Source organism: Cervus canadensis, chromosome 21, assembly GCF_019320065.1.
Source record: "Cervus canadensis isolate Bull #8, Minnesota chromosome 21, ASM1932006v1, whole genome shotgun sequence".
In the NCBI taxonomy this organism is placed as follows: domain Eukaryota; kingdom Metazoa; phylum Chordata; class Mammalia; order Artiodactyla; family Cervidae; genus Cervus; species Cervus canadensis.
The window spans coordinates 26,122,187-26,141,042 of NC_057406.1; the positions used below are offsets into that span (position 1 = coordinate 26,122,187).

Below are 18,856 nucleotides of genomic sequence, written 5' to 3' on the forward strand. Positions count from 1 at the left end.
TCCCTAGCCAGTTTCATTTCCCAACACTCAGCATCTTCAGTGTTAATGCTCTAATGATACTGACGTATTTTTATTTCTCCTAAGAGCTTATTCCATCTCAGAGCCTTTGCACAGATCAAGGTCAAAGGTCACCTCCACTGCAAAGACTTCCTTGACTCACCAAAACAGGTCTGGACACTTCCTCTTTCTCCCATGAGTCTTGAGTGGGCATCCATGAGAATACTTATCACCATGCATTTCACTGTGTTTTGCCCACATCCCTCCCAGATAACACACTCCTTGAGGGTTGTGAATCATATCATTTTATTTAAGTATCTTTCATTCTAAGTGCTAAGAATAGGGAATGGGGAGTTTAATGGGCATAATATTTCTCTTCTGCAAGATGGAAACAGTTCCAGAAATCGATGACAATGTAAATATTCTTAATGAGTATACTTCATGCCACTGAACTGCATACTTATGAATGATTAAAATGATAAAATTTTATGTTAAAAAAAAATAAAGCAATTATATTCCAAAAAATAATAAAATAATACATAAATGTGATCCGCTTTGTATGTGGCAGTTTTCTTCCCACATTCTTAAATATCCTCTCGGTTTTGTACCCAGTCTGTGAAAGTGTGCAAGTTCAATCATTTTTCCCGGAAGTGCACCCCTGGAGCGCCATGCTGCTTCCCTCCGTCCGGGTTGCGCTCCATGCTTGCTATGGACCATGGAGATTTGGTGTTACCCTCCTGTGGCACTTTCCTTATTCTCTGGATGCACTGTCCTTGTGTTTCTTTGAAATGGCAACCCACTCCAGTACTCTTGCCTGGAGAATCCCACGGATAGAGGAGCCTGGTAGGCTACAGTCCATGAGGTTGCAAAGAGTTGGACACGACTGAGCGACTTCACTTCACTTCACCTGTTCCTCTAGAATCTTCCTCAGAAATGTGTATAGGAGGTAAAATTTTGGTAATATTGCCTGTCTTAAAATGTCACTATTTTACCTAAACACTCAACAGACAGTTTGACTATAGGGTTCCAATAGAAAGTAATCTTCATTCAGAATGTTATAGAGTGTCTCCCTTTTTTTCCAGGTTCAACGTTGCCGTTTTTATTTTTCATCTTTCATATTTTTTTTCCTGAAAAGTTTAGGATCTTCTTTCTACCTTCAATGTTATAAAAATGTATGATGATGCATATGGGTGAGGGTTTTTTTCATTTATTGTGTTTGGCACTTAATCCGGCAAGTTAGATCCTTTGGTTCTGTGAATCTCTTTCATGTCTGGCTTAATATAAGACAGCTGGATCCTCATAGCTGCTTCTCTATTCAATTTGTTGTGATATTACATATTGTGTAAACTCTGAAAAACTCCTGCATACACTTATGAGAGTATGAAAGTGAGTAAGGAAAATAAAGTCTTATACTATTATTATGAAAATAATTTTGACCTTGCAGATCTCCTAAAGAGGCTGTGGGGGAATCCCCTGGGCCTCCAGACCACACAGTTTAAGGACTGTTTGTGCGCACACAGACACACAAACACATATACACACACACACTCTCTCTTCAAAAACTTACCTTGCTTTTTTTGTCTTTTTTATTTATGGTTTTTTTTTTTTTTTTTTACAGGTTTTCTTTTTCGGTTCTAGCTTGTTTTGTTGGAGTCTCCCTATGTTAGAGATTTTCTTCAAGCATCTGATAACAGTTGATTGACAGTCCACATCTAAGAATGAAATCCTGATTAGATACTGTTTTGGGGGAAATAATCTTCAATTAGTGACTTCCTCCCAGGGCTGAGGATATCAACCCTATTAAATGCAATGACTTTTTTTTTTTTTAAACCACATACTTTAGAAATCTGCTTTTACTACCCTGAAATGAAAATAGCAGAATGTAACCTATCAACACATGTGATTTTACCAATAACACTGCCATGCCATAACTATAATGTAAAAAAGAAACAGCAGAAAGTCACCCTAATAAAATATGTATTTCAATGTGTAAACCATCAGGCATAGGTACTCTACACTTCACTGTGCACATAATGAGGTAGTCAGCTGTTTGCACATACTTGTAGAATCTCTAAAGGTGACAGCTATAAATACAGACTGATACAGCTGTCTTGATGTACAGTACTGACATCTTAAGCACCATAAGCAGCACTGTTCTTTGCAATGTGATTTTAGGAAATGGTGAAGAACTCTTGGTTAAACTACAAACCAAACAATGTGCTGGCTTGCTTCAATTTATAATGGCATCCCTGAAAAATTCAGTCTATGTTCAGGCCATGCCAAAATACCTGTCTCTATATGTAAAATATAAAGATAAGAGAAGATATCACTTATATGCAAAATGCAGTTAAGACTATAGATTCACATGGTTTAAAACTTTTTTTTTTTTTGCATATGTGTTGCCTACCGAGCAATCAGAAAATCTTCAGAGATGTGGGATAATTCTTCACTGTGAGGGAGTTTTATATGTGAGATGTCTGGAATCTGAGTCTCCTACTCATTAAATGCCAGTAATGTTCTCCCAATTCTTGTGGCAACCTACACATAATCTAACTTAGCACTCTTCTAAGAAATCCTGCTCCACACTGATCAGAACAAGAGTTCAAATTTTGTTTGGAGAACCTTAAAGCGTGGTTCATCATATCAGTTTCTCTTTAGTTTACAAATCAGCCCTTCCCCCTCTCTAAGACTCATGTGTCTAATTCTGAAACTCTGGTTCCAAGGCTTTGGAGAATAGGATGTGAGGCTGGGCAGACTGTCTAGGTGGAGGGTAGTGCTTGAGAAGGCTGATGACAGAGAAGTAGTCAAGATTTAGCAAAATGCCCAAATGTTTTTAATATAAACTCTCAGCCATTTCTCTGGTTACACACTGTTAGGACTCTTGCTTTTTGTTGAAAACACTTAGTGCTTTCCAGCATTCTACAAGGAACATTGTTTTCCTTCCCCTCACTTTCCCTCCTGTAAGCACAAAAGTCTTAGTTTCCTCTGGTCTTCTTAGCACTTAGCTCTCTTCTACTTTCACTTCCCAAAACTTTGTTGACCTCTCTCATCTACTGTTGTCTTCCCCTGGGTCTCCTCCTTGAAGTTTTAAAGATTTTTATTTATTTACACTTTTGGAAGGTAATTTAAAGAAACAGCATTTAATCAACCATATTGAATTGGAAGTCCCTGTATTAATTTGTAATTAGAAAAATCAATATCATTAAGGTATGGCAGAGACTAAAGATTTATGAAAAGGAAACCCAAGAGACTTTTAAACTATTTCTTGGCATTCTCTAAACGTTAACATCACAAAGCTGTGTGTATGGCCACAGTCTCTACTCTACTAGAAGTGTCTTTCTAATAGGGACAAGAAAATTTTGTACTGATACTAAGAAATTTTCCTTGTTTTCCTTGTTTTTGTTCTAGAGAATGTTTAAAAAATATATTCAAACATAACTGATATACAACATTACATTCATTTCAGGTATCATAGATAGTAATTTGACATTTACATAATTTGCAGAATGATCACCATAAGTCTAGTAACCATTTGGCCCCAAACAGTTATGTTGACCTTATTCTTTATGTTGTATGTTACTTGCTCATGGCTTATTTATGTTAATACTTGAGATTTGTACCTCTTAATTCTCTTCACCTATGTCTTCCAAACCCCTACCTCCTTCCCCTCTTGTGACTATCTACTTGTTCTCTATAAGTCTGTTTTATTCTACATACTCCATATATGAGATCATATGTTCATCTTTCTCAGTCTGACCTATTTCAATTTAGCATCACATTCTCTAGATCCATCCACATTGTTGCAAATGGCAAGAATTTATCTATTTTTTATGGCTGAGTGGTATTCCATTCTTTACATATACCATATATTCTTTTCACAAGAAACTGTGGAAAATTCTAAAAGAGATGAGTGAAAAAGTTGGCTTAAAGCTCAACATCCAGAAAACTAAGATCATGGCATCCAGTCCCATCACTTCATGGCAAATAGATGGGGAAACAATGGGAACAGTAGCTGACTTTATTTTCTTGGGTTCCAAAATCACTGCAGCTGGTGACTGCAGCCATGAAATTAAAAGACGCTTGCTCCTTGGAAGAAAAGTTATGACCAATCTAGATAGCACATTAAAAAGCAGAGACATTACTTTGCCAACAAAGGTCCATCTAGTCAAGGCTATGGTTTTCCCAGTAGTCATGTATGGATGTGAGAGTCGGACTATAAAGAAAGTTGAGCACCAAAGAATTGATGCTTTTGAACTGTGGTGTTGGAGAAGACTCGAGAGTCCCCTGGACTGCAAGGAGATCCAACCAGTCCATCCTAAAGGAACTCTGTCCTGAATATTCATTGGAAGGAATGATGTTGAAGATTAAGCTCCAATCCTTTGGCCACCTGATGTGAAGAACTGACTCACTGGAAAAGACCCTGATGCTGGGAAAGATTGAAGGTGGGATGAGAAGGGGATGACAGAGGATGAGACGGTTGGATGGCATCATCGACTCAACGGACATGAGTTTGAGTCAACTCCGGGAGTTGGTGATGGGCAGGGAGACCTGGCATGCTGCAGTCCATGGGGTTGCAAAGAGCCGGACACGACTGAGTGACTGAACTGAACTGATATTTTCTTTATCCATTCATTTACAGTGCACACATACTGCTACTGTATTTTGGCTATTGTAAATAGTGCCACAGTGAACACTGATGTGCATGTATCTTTTCAAGTTAGTGTTTTTCTTTTCTTTGGGTAAACATGCAAAAGTAAAGTTGATGGATCTGATGGAAGTTCTAGTTTTTAATATTTTTAAAGAACATTACTAGTGATTTCCACACTGGCTGCACCAATTTATAATCTTACCAACACCACACAAGGGTTCCCTTTCTCTGCATCTTCACCAGCATTTGTTCTTTGTCATATTTTAATGGCAGTCATTCTGAGAGGTGTGAGGTGGTACTTCAGTGTAGTTTTAATTTGCATTTCTTTGATGATTAGTAATGCTGAGCACCTTTTCATGTGCCTTTTGGTAATGTATATGTCTTCTTTCAAAATACGTCTCATGAGGTCCTTTGCCAGTTTTTTAAATCTGGTTGGTTGTTTTTCTGATGTTTAATTGTATTAACTCTTTGCATTTTTGAATAGTAACCCCTTACCAGATATATTGTTTGTAAATATTTCTCCCATTCAGTAGGCTGCCTTTACTCCTTGTTGATAGCTTCTCTTGCTCTGCACAAGTTTTTTAGTTTGATGTCATTCTATTTATTTTTGCTTTCGTTTCCCTTGCCTGAGGACACAGATCCAAAAATATACCCCTAAGACCAACATAAAAGAAAGTAATGCCTACATTTTCTTCTAAGAGTTCTATGATTTCAGGTCTTTCTTTAAAGTTTTCACTCCATTTTATTTTTGTAAATAGTGTGAGAAAGAAGTCCAATTTGCTTCTTTTACATGTGGCTATCTAGTTTTCCCCTCTTTTTGAAGAGGCTGTACTTTCCCCGTTGTATATTTTGGCCTCTTTTGTTGTAGACTAACTGACAATATAAGTACAGGCTTATTTCTAGTCTCTCTATTCTGTTCCACTTACTCATGTATCTATTTTTGTGCTAGCATCATACTATTTTGATTATTGTAGCTTTGTATTAGAGTTGGTATTCAGGGAACTGACACCTCCAGCTTTATTCTTCTTTCAAGATTTCTTTGGCTATTTAGAGTCTTTTGTGGTTTCATACAAATTTTAGAATAATTTTTTCTAGTTCTTTGAAAAATAGCTTTGGCCTTTGGATATGAATTGCACTGAATTTGTAGATTGCCTTGGATAGTATTGTCATTTTAACAATATTGATTATTCCAGTTAACAAGTATGGGACATCTTTCCATTTATTTGTGTTGCTCATAGTTTTCAGAGCAAAAGCCTTTTATTTCTTTGGTTAGATTTATTCCTAGATATTTTATTATTTTGAGGCAGTATTAATGTGATGACTTTCTTAATTGCTCTTTCTGATAATTTGTTGTTAGTGTATAGAAATGCAACAGATATCTGTATATTAATTTTGTATCCTGCAACTTTACTGAATTCATTTATTAGTTCTAATAGTTTTTTGGGTGGAATTTAGAGGGTTTTCTGTACTTAGTATCATGCTTTCTGTAAACAGTGACATTTTTGTTTCTTACTTTCTAATCTACATTCCAGATTGTAGATTTCTAATATATAATTTTTTCTTGTATGATTTCTATGGTTAAAACTTCCAATACTAACTTGAATAAAAGTGGTGAGAGGGGGCATCCTTCCTGATCTTAGAGGAAAAGCTTTCATCTCTTCACCATTGAGTATGACGTTTTTGTGTGTTTCCCATACATATGGGTTTCCCTGGTAGGTGAGAGTGGGCATCCTTCCTGATCTTAGAGGAAAAGCTTTCATCTCTTCACCATTGAGTATGATGTTCCTGTGTGTTTGCCATACATATGGGTTTCCCTGGTAGGTGAGAGTGGGCATCCTTCCTGATCTTAGAGGAAAAGCTTTCATCTCTTCACCATTGAGTATGATGTTCCTGTGTGTTTGCCATATATATGGGTTTCCCAGATTCTGGTAGAGAATCTGTCTGCAGCAGCAGACCTCGGTTTGATCCCTGGGTTGGGAAGATCCCCTGGAAAAAGGACAGGCTCCCACTCCAGTATTCTTGGGTTTCTCTGGTGGCTCAGATGGTGAAGAATCTACCTGCAATGCAGGAGACCTGGATTCGATCCCTGGGTTGGGAAGATCCCCTGAAGAAGGGCACGGCTACCCATTCCAGTATTCTTGCCTGGAGAGTTCCATGGACAGAGGAGCCCAGCAGGTTCATGAGGTCACAAAGAGTCAGGCACAACTGAGCAACTTTCACTTTTGTGAAATCTATTCAGTACAGATTCACTTTTGTGAATCTATGTATATATAGAGTGAAAGTTTTTCTCTCTCTATATATATAGAGAGAAGTCATTCAGTCACGTCTGACTCTTTGTGACCCCGTGGACTGTAGCCTACCAGGCTCCTCCGTCCATGGGATTTTTCAGGCAAGAGTACTGAAGTGGGTTGCCATTTCCTTCTCCAGGGGATCTTCCCAACCAAGGGCTCGAACCCAGGTCTCCCACATTGCAGGCAGACGCTTTACCTTCTGAGCCACCAGAGAAGCCTATATATATATATGCTGTGTTTATTATGTTGAGGTATGTTCCCTCTATACCCACTTTGTTGAGAATTATTTTAATAAATGGATGTTGAATTTGGTCAAAAGATTTTCCACATCCATTGAGCTGATCATCTGATTTTTATCCTTTAGTTTATTAATCCAATTAATACACTGATTGATTTGCAGATATCAAATCATTCTTTCATGCCCCAGATAATTCCTACTTGATCATGGTGTATGATCCTTTTAATGTATTTTTGAATTTGATTTGCTAATATTTTGTTGAGGATTTTTGCATCTACAGTCATCAACTATATTGGCCTATACATTTCTGTTTTTTGTGGTTTCTTATTCTGGTTTTGCTATCAGGGTGCTGTTGGCCTTGCAGAGTGAATTTTGGAAAGCTCCTGTGCCTTCAGTTTTTGGAACAGTTTGAGAAGGATAGGTATTAGTTCTTCATTAAATCTTTTGTAGAATTTACCTGTGAATCTGTTTGGTTTTGGATTTTGTTGGAATTTTAAAAAATTATTAGTTCAATTTTATTACTGGTAATTGATCTGTTCATATTTTCTATTCCTTCCTGATTCATTCTTGGGAAACTGTACATTTATAAAAATTTTTTTCATTTGCCATGTTGTTAATTTTATTGGTATATAGTTGTTCATACCAATCTCTTATAATCCTTGCTATTTCTGTGGTGTTGGTTCTAGTTTTTTCTTTCATTTCTGATTTTATTTATTTGGGCACTTTCTATCTCTTTTTTAAACTGGCTACAGTTTTATCCATTTTGTTTATCTTTTCAAAGAGCCAACTCTTAGTTTTATTAATGTCTTTATTGTTTTTTAGTCTCTATTTCATTTGTTTCCACTCTGATCTTTATTATATCTTTCCTTTTATTAACCTTGGATTTTGTTTGTTCTTTTAAGGGTTTTTTGATATAAGTTGGACTTTTTTACTTGAGATATTTTGGGTTTGTTTGTTCTCTCTTTTCTCCTCTGGGATCCCCTTAATGCAAATGTTAGTATGCTAGGTGTTGTCCCAAAAGTTTTTCAAAACTGTCCACACTATTTAAAATTCTCTTTTCTGTTTAGCTTGGGTGATTTACACTACTCTGTACTCCAGATCATTTATTTATTCCTTTGTATCATTTAATTTACTGTTAATTCATTCCAGTGTAATTTTTAATTTTAGATATTGTATTCTTCAGCTCCGTTTGGTTCTTCATATTTTCTCTTTGTTGAAATTTTCACCATATTCATCCATTCTTTTCTCAGTTTGATGAGCATCTTTCTGATTGTGACCTTGAATTCTTTTCTAGGCTTGCTTATTATCTCCACTTCATTTAGTTCTCTTACTGAATTTATGTCTTGTTCCTTTGTCAGGGCTGACCCAGACTTTTTTCAAACTACTGCCCTGCACAGAGAATTGAACTGTGTGAGATTTTGCATGTGCCCTTTAAGAACGAAGTCTTGGTTTCTTATAGCCCTCCAGCTCTCCTGAACATAAGTCCTACTGGTTTGCAAATTCAGAAGTTCTGGGAGTTTGTCTTCCCAGTGCAGGCTCCCTGCGCTGGGGAACCCATGTGGGGCTTGGACGATTATAACATTTCTCTTATTTGTGGTCCAACATGGGTGTGAGGGTCCTGACTGTATTAAGTTTTCACATCTCCTACCCATTTTGTTATGACTTTAGTTGTGGAAAATCTTTTCTGCTAGTCTTAATGTCATTCTCACAGATAGTTGCTCTGGAGATAGTTGCTATTTTGGTATCTATGGGAGGTGGTGAGTTCACGGTGTTCCTATTCCACCATCTTGGCCACTTCCTAAAGACTGGCTTTGAACTTAGTTCCTATATATTTCCTGAATCAGGATATTTTGGGGAATTCCCTGGTGGTCCAGTGATTAGGACTCAGCATTTTCACTGCCAGGGCCCAGATTTGATCCCTGGTCAGGGAAATAAGATCCCACAAGTCATGCAGTGCAAAAAAAGAAAAAGGGAAAAAAAACACATTAAATCAATGTATTTTGAAATGGAGTGTTTCTTTGACATTTTTATAAACTTTCTTTTATTTTTTCCCATACATTTTGCAAACTGCAGGGAATTCTACCTTCAGAATAGGAGGTAATTTAAATATATCAATAAAAATAATAAATAGGTAAAATTCTGAAGTAGTATGCAACATTAAAAGTCATATAAATAGAATTATTTAAAATAAAAATAAAATCATTCTTATTTTTAAAATTTATTTAAATTCTTTCTTAATATGATTACTGTGCTGTGCTGTGCTAAGATATTTCAGTCATTTTCAGCTTTCTGTTACCCTATGGACCATAGTCCGCCAGGCTCCTCCATCCATGGGATTCTACAAGCAAGAATATTTGAGTGGGTTGCCATTTCCCTCTCCAGAGGATCTTCCTGACCCAGGAATTGAACCCACATCTCTTATATCTCCTGCATTGGCAGGCAGGTTTTTTTTTTTTAACCACTAGTGCCACCTGCGAAGCCCAATATGATTACTAATTGTACATAAGTGAGAGTACAATTAATACTATTGATAACTGGAAATGTTCTCTTCTGGATGCCTTGTTTCCTGTTATCTCCCTTAGACTTTCTACTCATCTTCACATGTTAGGGCTGAAGCAACAATTAGTCTGACCTCATCAGCATCCCCTCCTTCTTCAGGCCCAATCTTTGCTTCGCTCCATCTCTGACAACTGTTCCCCACTTCCAGCCCTCTGGATATTTTTTTAAATCAGTGGGAAGGTAAGTATGTTTTAATACTCTACATGACTCATAAAAAATAAAGAAATATGGTATTTTTACACATATAGTATACCACACCACCTGCAAAAAGATCCAGTCAAATTTAAGAAGAAAATAAAGTGGAGACAAAAAACCTGCTGACCTTGAAACTAGCAGAATCATGGGATAATACAAATATTCTTCCAGTTACTGGAAGATTTTTGGCAAAAGAGATATTATGTCTTTACTTCTCTACTTGATCTAGAAGGAGATACAATATAAAATTATACACATACTTTATACTCATAAATCTTTATCTAAAATCAAGAAAATGTGTTTCCTTTATGGGGTACTTCATTAGAGCAATAATGTGCCTTGCTGTTTTATAGTATATTATTTATCTGTGTAATCCCAATACAGCCTAAAGTAACATTTCAAATATTATTTCAAAAAGTTATTTGGCTTGTGTTATGTCAAAAAATGAAGAACGTAATGCTTTTTAATCAAATTGACTATCATTATAAACAAAAGAAAATGGAAGTGCTTGAATTGAATGAATGTTTTTGAATTAAGTGACTAACTTTTGCAGGTATAAATCCTTGTATCTGTAATATTCTTTTTCACTTTCTACTTGAATCATGTGGTTACAATCATATAACTACACCTTTCCATCTTGTACCCTGCCTAAGATTGTAGAAATAAGTTTCATTTCTAGAAAAAGAAATGGTAAGTTTTAAGCAATGTCTGATCAGTTTTTCATACATCTACCTTCAATCTAAGTATCTTCCCTGGTTATACTGTGAAAATCACTGCTGAGTATCAGAATACTTTGTCAATGGCTATTTTATCCATGGGAAGTCTCTCCAAGAAAACCAACAGAAGAAATAGCATATAGTGAAGTGATTACACAGGTGAGGAAAGAGCTGAGAAGCCCAGTGGGAAAAGCTAAGACAATTCACAGATCAGGAACAGAAGGAATCTACTAGTAGGTCAAAGGGAGAATGTGTTGTCACAGCTTAGGGACCACTTTTATGAGCAAATGCTCCATCACTGGGAATATCTAGAAAGAGCAGAACTTGCTAAGGGCAGCTGCTGCCAGAAATAACACTGTAGGCAGAGAGAAATGAGAAAATCTTTGCCTTTCCTTTCCTTCCAGTTACCAATATCCTGCCAAGGACACCCACTGGCTGAACTAGAACCCAGTTAATGTGGACTCCCAGGGAATAACATTCAAAAAACTAAGATCATGGCATCCAGTCCTATCACTTCAAGGCAAGTAGGTGGGGAAACAATGGAACAGTGACAGACTTTATTTTCTTGGGCTCCAAAATCACTGCTGATGGTGACTGCAGCCATGAAATTAAAAGATACTTGCTCCTTGGAAGAAAAGCTATGACCAACCTAGACAGCATATTAAAAAGCAGAGATATCATTTTGCCGATGAAGGTCCATCTAGTCAAAGCTATGGTTTTCCAGTAGTCATGTATGGATGTGACAGCTGGACCATAAAGAAAGCTGACTGCTTAAGAATTGATGCTTTTGAACTGTGGAGTTGGAGATGACTCTTGTGAGTCCCTTGGACAGCAAGGAGATACAATCAGTCAGTCCTAAAGATCAACCCTGAATATTCATTGGAAGGGCTGATGCTGGAGCTGAAGCTTCAATACTTTGGCCACCTGATGTGAAAAGCCAACTCATTGGAAAAGACCTTGATGCTGGGAAAGACTGAAGGCAGAAAGAGAAGGGGACAACAGAGGATGAGACGGGTGAATGGTACCACTGACTCAATGGACATGAGTTTGAGCAAGCTCTGGGAGTTGGTGAAGGGCAGGGAAGCTTGGCATGCTGCAGTCCATGGGATCACAAAGAGTTGGACACAGCTGAGCAACTGAACAACAAAAACAAGCCTTTCTGTGAGGAGAGGGTGAGAAATGGATCCTATTGGGAAAAATCCCAGGTCCAGCACTAGCCAGTCATTCCTCCTGGTACTCAGCATCTGTCTTCACCTCTATGCATGCATGCATGCTAAGTCCCTTCAGTTGTGTCCAACTCTTTTTGACCCCATGAACTGTAGCCAACAGGCTTCTCTGTCCATGAGATTTCCTAGGCAAGAATACTGGAGTGGATTGCCATGCCCTCCTCCAGGGGAACTTCCTGATCCAGGGATTGAACCCACGTCCCTTATGTCTCCTGCACTGGCAGGCGGGTTCTTTACCAGTCATGCTGAATTTAAATCTCAGAAAAGTTTATAATTTGGCATAAATTTAAAAGTGAAGCAACTTTGTGCCATAAATAGAAATATACTGCCAATCTCTCCTAAACAAAAGACCTCACCACATCTGCCCTTTGACATTCTGATCTCATTCTTTTTTTTAAAATATACACTCACTGTTCAATTCAATCCCAGTGCTTCCTCTAGTTGTGGCAAGTGGGGGCCACTCTCCAGCTGCAGGGCATGGACATCTCACTGCTGTGACTTTTCTTATTGTGGAGCAAGGGCAATAGGTGTGTGTGTGTTAGTAGGTGCGACGCATAAGCTCAATAGTTGTGGCTCTCGAGTTCTAGAGCATAGGCTCAACAGTTGTGGCACATGGGCCCAGCTGCTCAGCAGATGTGGAATCCTCCTGGATCAGGGATCAAACCTGTGTCTTCTGCACTGACAGACTCTTCACCACTGAGCCACCAGGGAAGCCCCTATCATCTCATTCTTGATGAAGAGCTCAAGTCGCTAAGTGTCTCATGATTAATCGTTAAAAAAGCCCACTAGAGGCCAGAAGCTGCTTTAAAAAAAGAGGGCATTTATAATCAAAGGAAATTATAACTTTACTCCAGTATCTTACCATTATGATTTTTCTTTTGGGGCCTTCCAGATGCTCCCTATAAGTTTTTATTTATTGCCAGCATTTTGAGCACCGTTAGTATCTGCTAGATCATAAAACTGGAATGGTAAGGCAGCTTGACCCTGTTGGAGAGCCTTTTTCTACTCTGGGCTCAATTTCAAGGCAGAAATTATATGGCTTATTCAGTAAATCTATTAGAGGAACGCAAAAGTGTGTGATATGCATAGTTTATAACCAGCAAAACATCATAATCTATTCTTCTTTGATCAAGTACATTTGAAACCCTCATTCTTTCATGAACAATATTTATCCACCCTGGATACTGAGTTATGATAGATTCCATCAGCCTTCCAAATTCTTTATCTCTGTCAGTAGACTTGTCCTTTGCTATCGACTTCGCAGTTTTTGCAACTAAATAGAGTGTACTTCTAAAGGAAGTTTCTATTTCCTTACTCCTCTAGAAGTATTCATCCTGCAGCTACTCCCCAGTAGTCTAGTGCTGAAGAGGATCTCATAAGTGACTCAATTCATGAGGGCTAAACAAGTGTCAGTTTCTAGTTAGATATCCTTCCATCTTCATTTTCACCTTTATATCACAGCACTAAATTCAAATATTTTGAGCAGGTAACAGGCACTAATTCAGAAGTCATGATGCTATTTCAATTTCTAAATCTGATGAACAGAAAAAAAAAGAGCAACAGACTTTATTAATTACATTAAATTTTTAATAAAAATTTAAATTAAAAACCAATAAGGACTGGTTGGTATTACTACCTAGAAAATTTATCTAAATGACTTTGTAATGATCACCTTGATTGCTTCTTCTTTTTTTGTAATTAAAATTACATTCTCTTGAATTACTCTACTGATTCTTCAGTTTTCTTATATAGCAAAAAAGCATACATGCAGAATTTTCATTCATTCATTCATAATTTAAAAAATCATACTTTTTAAATGCTTATCACAATCCAGATACTCCTCTAAATGCTAGGAATACAGAGGTATATTCTAGGGTCAAGAAGTAGAAAATAAATGAGTAAGTCTGTAATGTTTGCTGTTTGGTTGCTAAGTTGTGTCCAGCTCTTTGTGACTCCGTAACTGCAGCACACCAGGCTCCTCTGTCCTCTCTCTATCAGAGTTTGCTCAAACTCATGACCATTGAGTTGGTGATGCCATCCAACCATCTCATCCTCTGTTGACCCCTTCTCCTCTTGCCCTGGATCCTTCCCAGCATCAGGGTCTTTTCCAAGGAGTTGGTTCTTCACATCAGGGGGCCAAAGTATTGCAGCTTCAGCATCAGTCCTTCCAATAAATTTTCAGGGTTGATTTCCTTTAGGACTGACTGATTTGATCTTGCAGTCCAAGGGACTCTCAAGAGTCTTATCCAGCACCACAATTCGAAAGCATCAATTCTTAGTTGCTCAACCTTCTCTATGGTCCAACTGTCACGTCCATACATGACTACTGGAAAAACCATAGCTTTGACTATACAGACCTTTGTCAGCAAAGTGATGTCTCTGCTTTTCTGTAAGCTACCTAGCTTTGTCATAGCCTTCGTTTCAAGGAGCAAGTATCTTTTAATTTCGTGACTGCAGTCACCTTCCACAGTGACTTTGGAGTCCAAGAAAATAAAATCTGTTACTGCTTCCACTTTTTCCCGTTCTACCTGCCATGAAGCAGGCTTGCCATGGGATTATCTGTCTATGTTATAGACCATATATCTATAGTGTATTATATATACATATGGTCTATATCTATAATATATTAATACTAATATCTATAATATTACAAGTGATGATATAAATATGCTGTGGACCTATCAAAGGAGGTGGCTTAAACATAAACCCACTGGATATGAAGAAGTGTGGAAGTGAATCAGAAAGAACAGTAAAATAAATTTTTACCCTTTAGTGTTTTAATCTTGGACAATTTTATCAACTTGAGTGCCCTCTAGTAGACCAAAAGAATATGTCAGCATCACTAGGGCATTACTATCCTGCAATATGAAAGGACCAGGAAAACCAAGAACTTTCACAGCCATTCATGTTACTCACTATGATGTTGATTACAAAGAAAGTTATAGTTTATCTTATTTCTTAAGTATATACTAGGTATTTAAAACATGTTATCAAACTCAACACATAATTCTTTTTTCCAACACATAATTATTGAATCATTCTGTGTCAAGAAGTGGTGGAGACTGATTAGAGGACAGAGAGATTGAGACTCAAACCCTAATATCAAGAAAATTACAAAATGATCAGAGAGGCTAACATATGTATACAAATAATTGAGAAAAGGGTATATATAGATATACACAGAGAGAGAAATACAAAATGCTGTGGGAATTTAAAAGAGAAAATAATCATATCAAAAATAATGAGAGCAATAATAGTGTTAATAATGTGTGCTCAGTCACTCAGCCATGTCCGACTCTTTGAGGCGCCACATCAGGTTCCTCTGCCCACGGAATTTCCCAGGCAAGAATACTGGAGTGGTTTGCCATTCCGTTCTCCAGGGGATCTTTCTGACCCAGGGATCAAACCCATGTCTCTTAAGTCTCCTGCATTGGTAGGCAGATTCTTTACCACTAGCACCACCTTGTACTAATAAAAGCACCATCTATTATTCTATCTATTATTATGTACCAAGTACTTTACTTGGGTCAGGGTCCACTATACACCTTCCTGGGGGGTCTGGGCTTTCTGGGCTCTGCAGCAGAACTTTTCACATAATTTGAGGAGCTCTGATAAGATGAACACGGACGAGGCCAATCTGGTTAAAAGCAATAAATCTGCCAACAGACAAAAAGAGAAAAAGTTCAGAGAACGCACAGCATACCCTCTGGCCCCCAGCCCCTCGAAGCCCAGCGCTGGCACAGTGCCCAGCGTGGCCTCAGAGCTCTGTCCTCTAGTTTGGGGCAGTTGCAGACAGAGGTGAGTGGCCAGGACCCAGGAGCTGAGGGCCAGACTGTCCACACCCCCCGCCCCGAGGGGGCAGAGATCTCCCCAACCCAGGATCCAGAACACTGCAGGGCCAGCTCCACTAGGACCTACTGGTCTGTGCAGGCAGCTCAGAGCTGGGCTTCCCTGGTGGCTCAGCGGTAAAGAATCTGCCTGCAATGCAGGAGACGTGGGTTCGATCCCTAGGCTGGGAAGATCCCCTGGAGAAGGAAATGGCAACCCACTCCAGTGTTCATGCCTGGAAAATCCCATGGACAGAGGAGCCTAGTGACTGACAGTCTTTGGGGTCACAAGACTCAGACACGACTGAGCGACTAAACAACAACAACAATCTCCAGGTCCCAAGTCTGCAAAATTTCTCATAATCTTGTATAATGTATAATGTATTGCAAGTATTTTTTTTTCTGTTACATAAATTATAACTTACTTGTGAAAACAGAATATTCTAAGCCAATCTTAGACATAAGACTACCAATTCCATGTGTTCTCTGATGAAAGAAGCATTGCCACTTGGGAAATGGCAAGAAGCATCCTTTACCTATTTTTTATATTTGTGTTTTGTAGGCTTCTACTTACCAACAGATCCTATAGCTATTTTGTTCAATTTTACATAAGTATTTCGCTTTTTGGAGTTATTGCAAACACTACTGCTTTTGTAACTTTTTATTTTATATTGGATTAACTATGCTGTGATAGTTTCAGGCGGACAGCGTTATCCAAAGGTACAGTTATGCCTGGGTGTTCACTGGAAGGACTGATGCTGAAGCTGAAACTCCAGTACTTTGGCCACCTCATGCGAAGAGTTGACTCACTGGAAAAGACCCTGATGCTGGGAGGGATTGGGGGCAGGAGGAGAAGGGGACAACAGAGGATGAGATGGCTGGATGGCATCACTGACTTGATGGACATGAGTTTGAGTAAACTCCGGGAGCTGGTGATCGACAGGGAGGCCTGGCGTGCTGCGATTCATGGGGTTGCAAAGAGTCAGACACGACTGAGCAACTGAACCAACCAACCAACCAGAAGTTAGGCATTGGTATTTTCCTATTTGGGGGCTTCCCAGGTGGCTCAGTGGTAAAGAATCATACAAATACAGGAGATGCAGGAGACATGGGTTCAATTCCCGGGCCAGGAAAATCCCCCAGAGAAGGAAATGGCAACTCACGCCAGTATTCTTGCTTGGAAAATATCATGGACTGAGTGACCTGGCAGGCCACAGTTACTTTACAAGTAACCTAGAGAATTTGTGACTTCACTTACTTTCAAGTGGCACAGGGAGAACATAAACCTGAGTCTGTCTAAAATCAAAACAAAGCTTTATACTTAGGAAGATAATTTTAAAAGCTTTATATTTAATATGAAATATAAGGAAAGAGAAAAAACAGTTTTAGAGAGACGGAGAAAATCAAGGAGTAAGAGATTAAAAAGCATGAGGAGAAACTATGGGTCATAAAATACCTTCACTTGGTTTGATCGAAGCAAGAAAGTCATAGAAAACATCAAGGAACTTTACAAAATGATATTTTAAAACTTAATTTTAGAGGCTTTGGGGGAACTGCTGAAAAATTTTGAGGTACAGTACTGACAAAACAATTTCTTTTTGTGGAAATGTACTGTGTGTAGGATAGATTAGTGAAAGAAGACACTAGAGGCAACATAATTGATAACAAATGCCATAGTGAGCAGAACAGTATTCTCTTCTGACATAAAATTAGGGAATTTTGCTTTGGTTCTGGGGATAATTAGATTAGTAATAAGTGGCATCTTTTACATGGAAATACGTGGTGCCAATATCTCTGAGTTGATTTTGTAACATGATTTTACTCAAAGCACACTGAAATGATTTTCCAGGTTGATCCAAGGCTTGGATTTAGATGGATCCATTAGGTTAACTGCTAGGTGAAATTATTCTAGTATTTTCTTACCCAAGGTTTAAATTATTAAATAGTCCAGAATAACTACTCCTTATCTTACATAATATTTAAGATACTGCTCAATGATGGCCTTCCCCAGTCCTCTTCTTTTTCATTCCTTTTGCGTGTCAGAGAACTCTGTTTACTTTATTTCCCTTTTTTTTTTTCACCTATTCCTGTTTATTAATAATAATTTTATAATTCTTAACTGATGGGATTTGTCATCTTGCAAGAAAATCCAATTTCATTTGAAAATATGTAGATATTAGTATTAGATAACATTACTCAGTTTGGGGACCAGTCTCAGAGGTTACACTATCAATGCATCCGTTTTGATCAACCAAAAATTTACTCAAAGTCGTATTGCTATTGTTCAGTCAGCCAGTTGCATCGGATGCTTTGTGACCCCAGGGACTGTAGCATGCCAGGCCTCTCTGTCCCTCATCATCTCCCAAAGTTTTCCAAATTTATATCCATTTTATTGATGATACCATCCAGCCATCTCATCCTCTGATGCCCTCTTCTCCTTCTGCCCTCAGTCTTTCTCAGCATCAGGGACTTTTTCCAATGCGTCAGCTGTTCACATCAGATGAACAAAGTACTGGAGTTTCAGCTTCAGCATTAGTCCTTCCAAGTGTTCAAGGTTGATTTCCCTTAAGAGTGATTGGTCTGATGTCCTTGCTATCCAAGGGACTCTCACGAGTCTTCTCCAGCACCATAGTTTGAAGGCATCAATTTAATGTCTATTTATTGTCAATTACAGTGGAGAACAAAGGTAAATAAGAAAAACCCTAAGGCAAAGAGCTATTTAGAAAAGAGACAGACAAACACATAAATTATTGTAATATGCCATAAATATTATGGTAAGAAATGAAGAAAATGTTGAGAAAATATAGGCATGAGAATGTCAAATTCTCCCAGGAGATGCCAACAAAGACTTCACAAAAGATGATCTTATCTTAAATATGAGGGTAAACTCATGAAGCAGAAAGTTAGGGTAGGACACACACAGGGGAAATAAGATTTGTAAATAGGTAAAGATATGGAACAAAAAAAAGTTATGGAGGATTTGGGAAATGGTGAAAAGTTTGGTGTGAATCAGGCATATAAGATTGTGAATCACCCATGAAAGACTATGACGTTTTATATAGTTTTTAATTTAAAAGTGAATAGATTAATTTTAAGTCTATTTTGTTTGTCTTTTATTTATTTTTTTGTCTTTTAATAAGTTTTTATTTTTATTTTTTT

General features: G+C 37.9%; 1 long non-coding RNA gene across 1 annotated transcript in view; it reads right to left on the reverse strand.

Moving 5' to 3' along the window:
* Window positions 1-1,593: 1,593 nt before the first annotated feature.
* LOC122423881 overlaps window positions 1,594-18,856 on the reverse strand; it is a 40,584-nt gene continuing 23,321 nt past the window's right edge. Inside the window, exon 3 of the long non-coding RNA XR_006264235.1 lies at window positions 1,594-1,709. This is a non-coding gene — a long non-coding RNA (uncharacterized LOC122423881). The remainder of the gene's footprint in view (window positions 1,710-18,856) is intronic.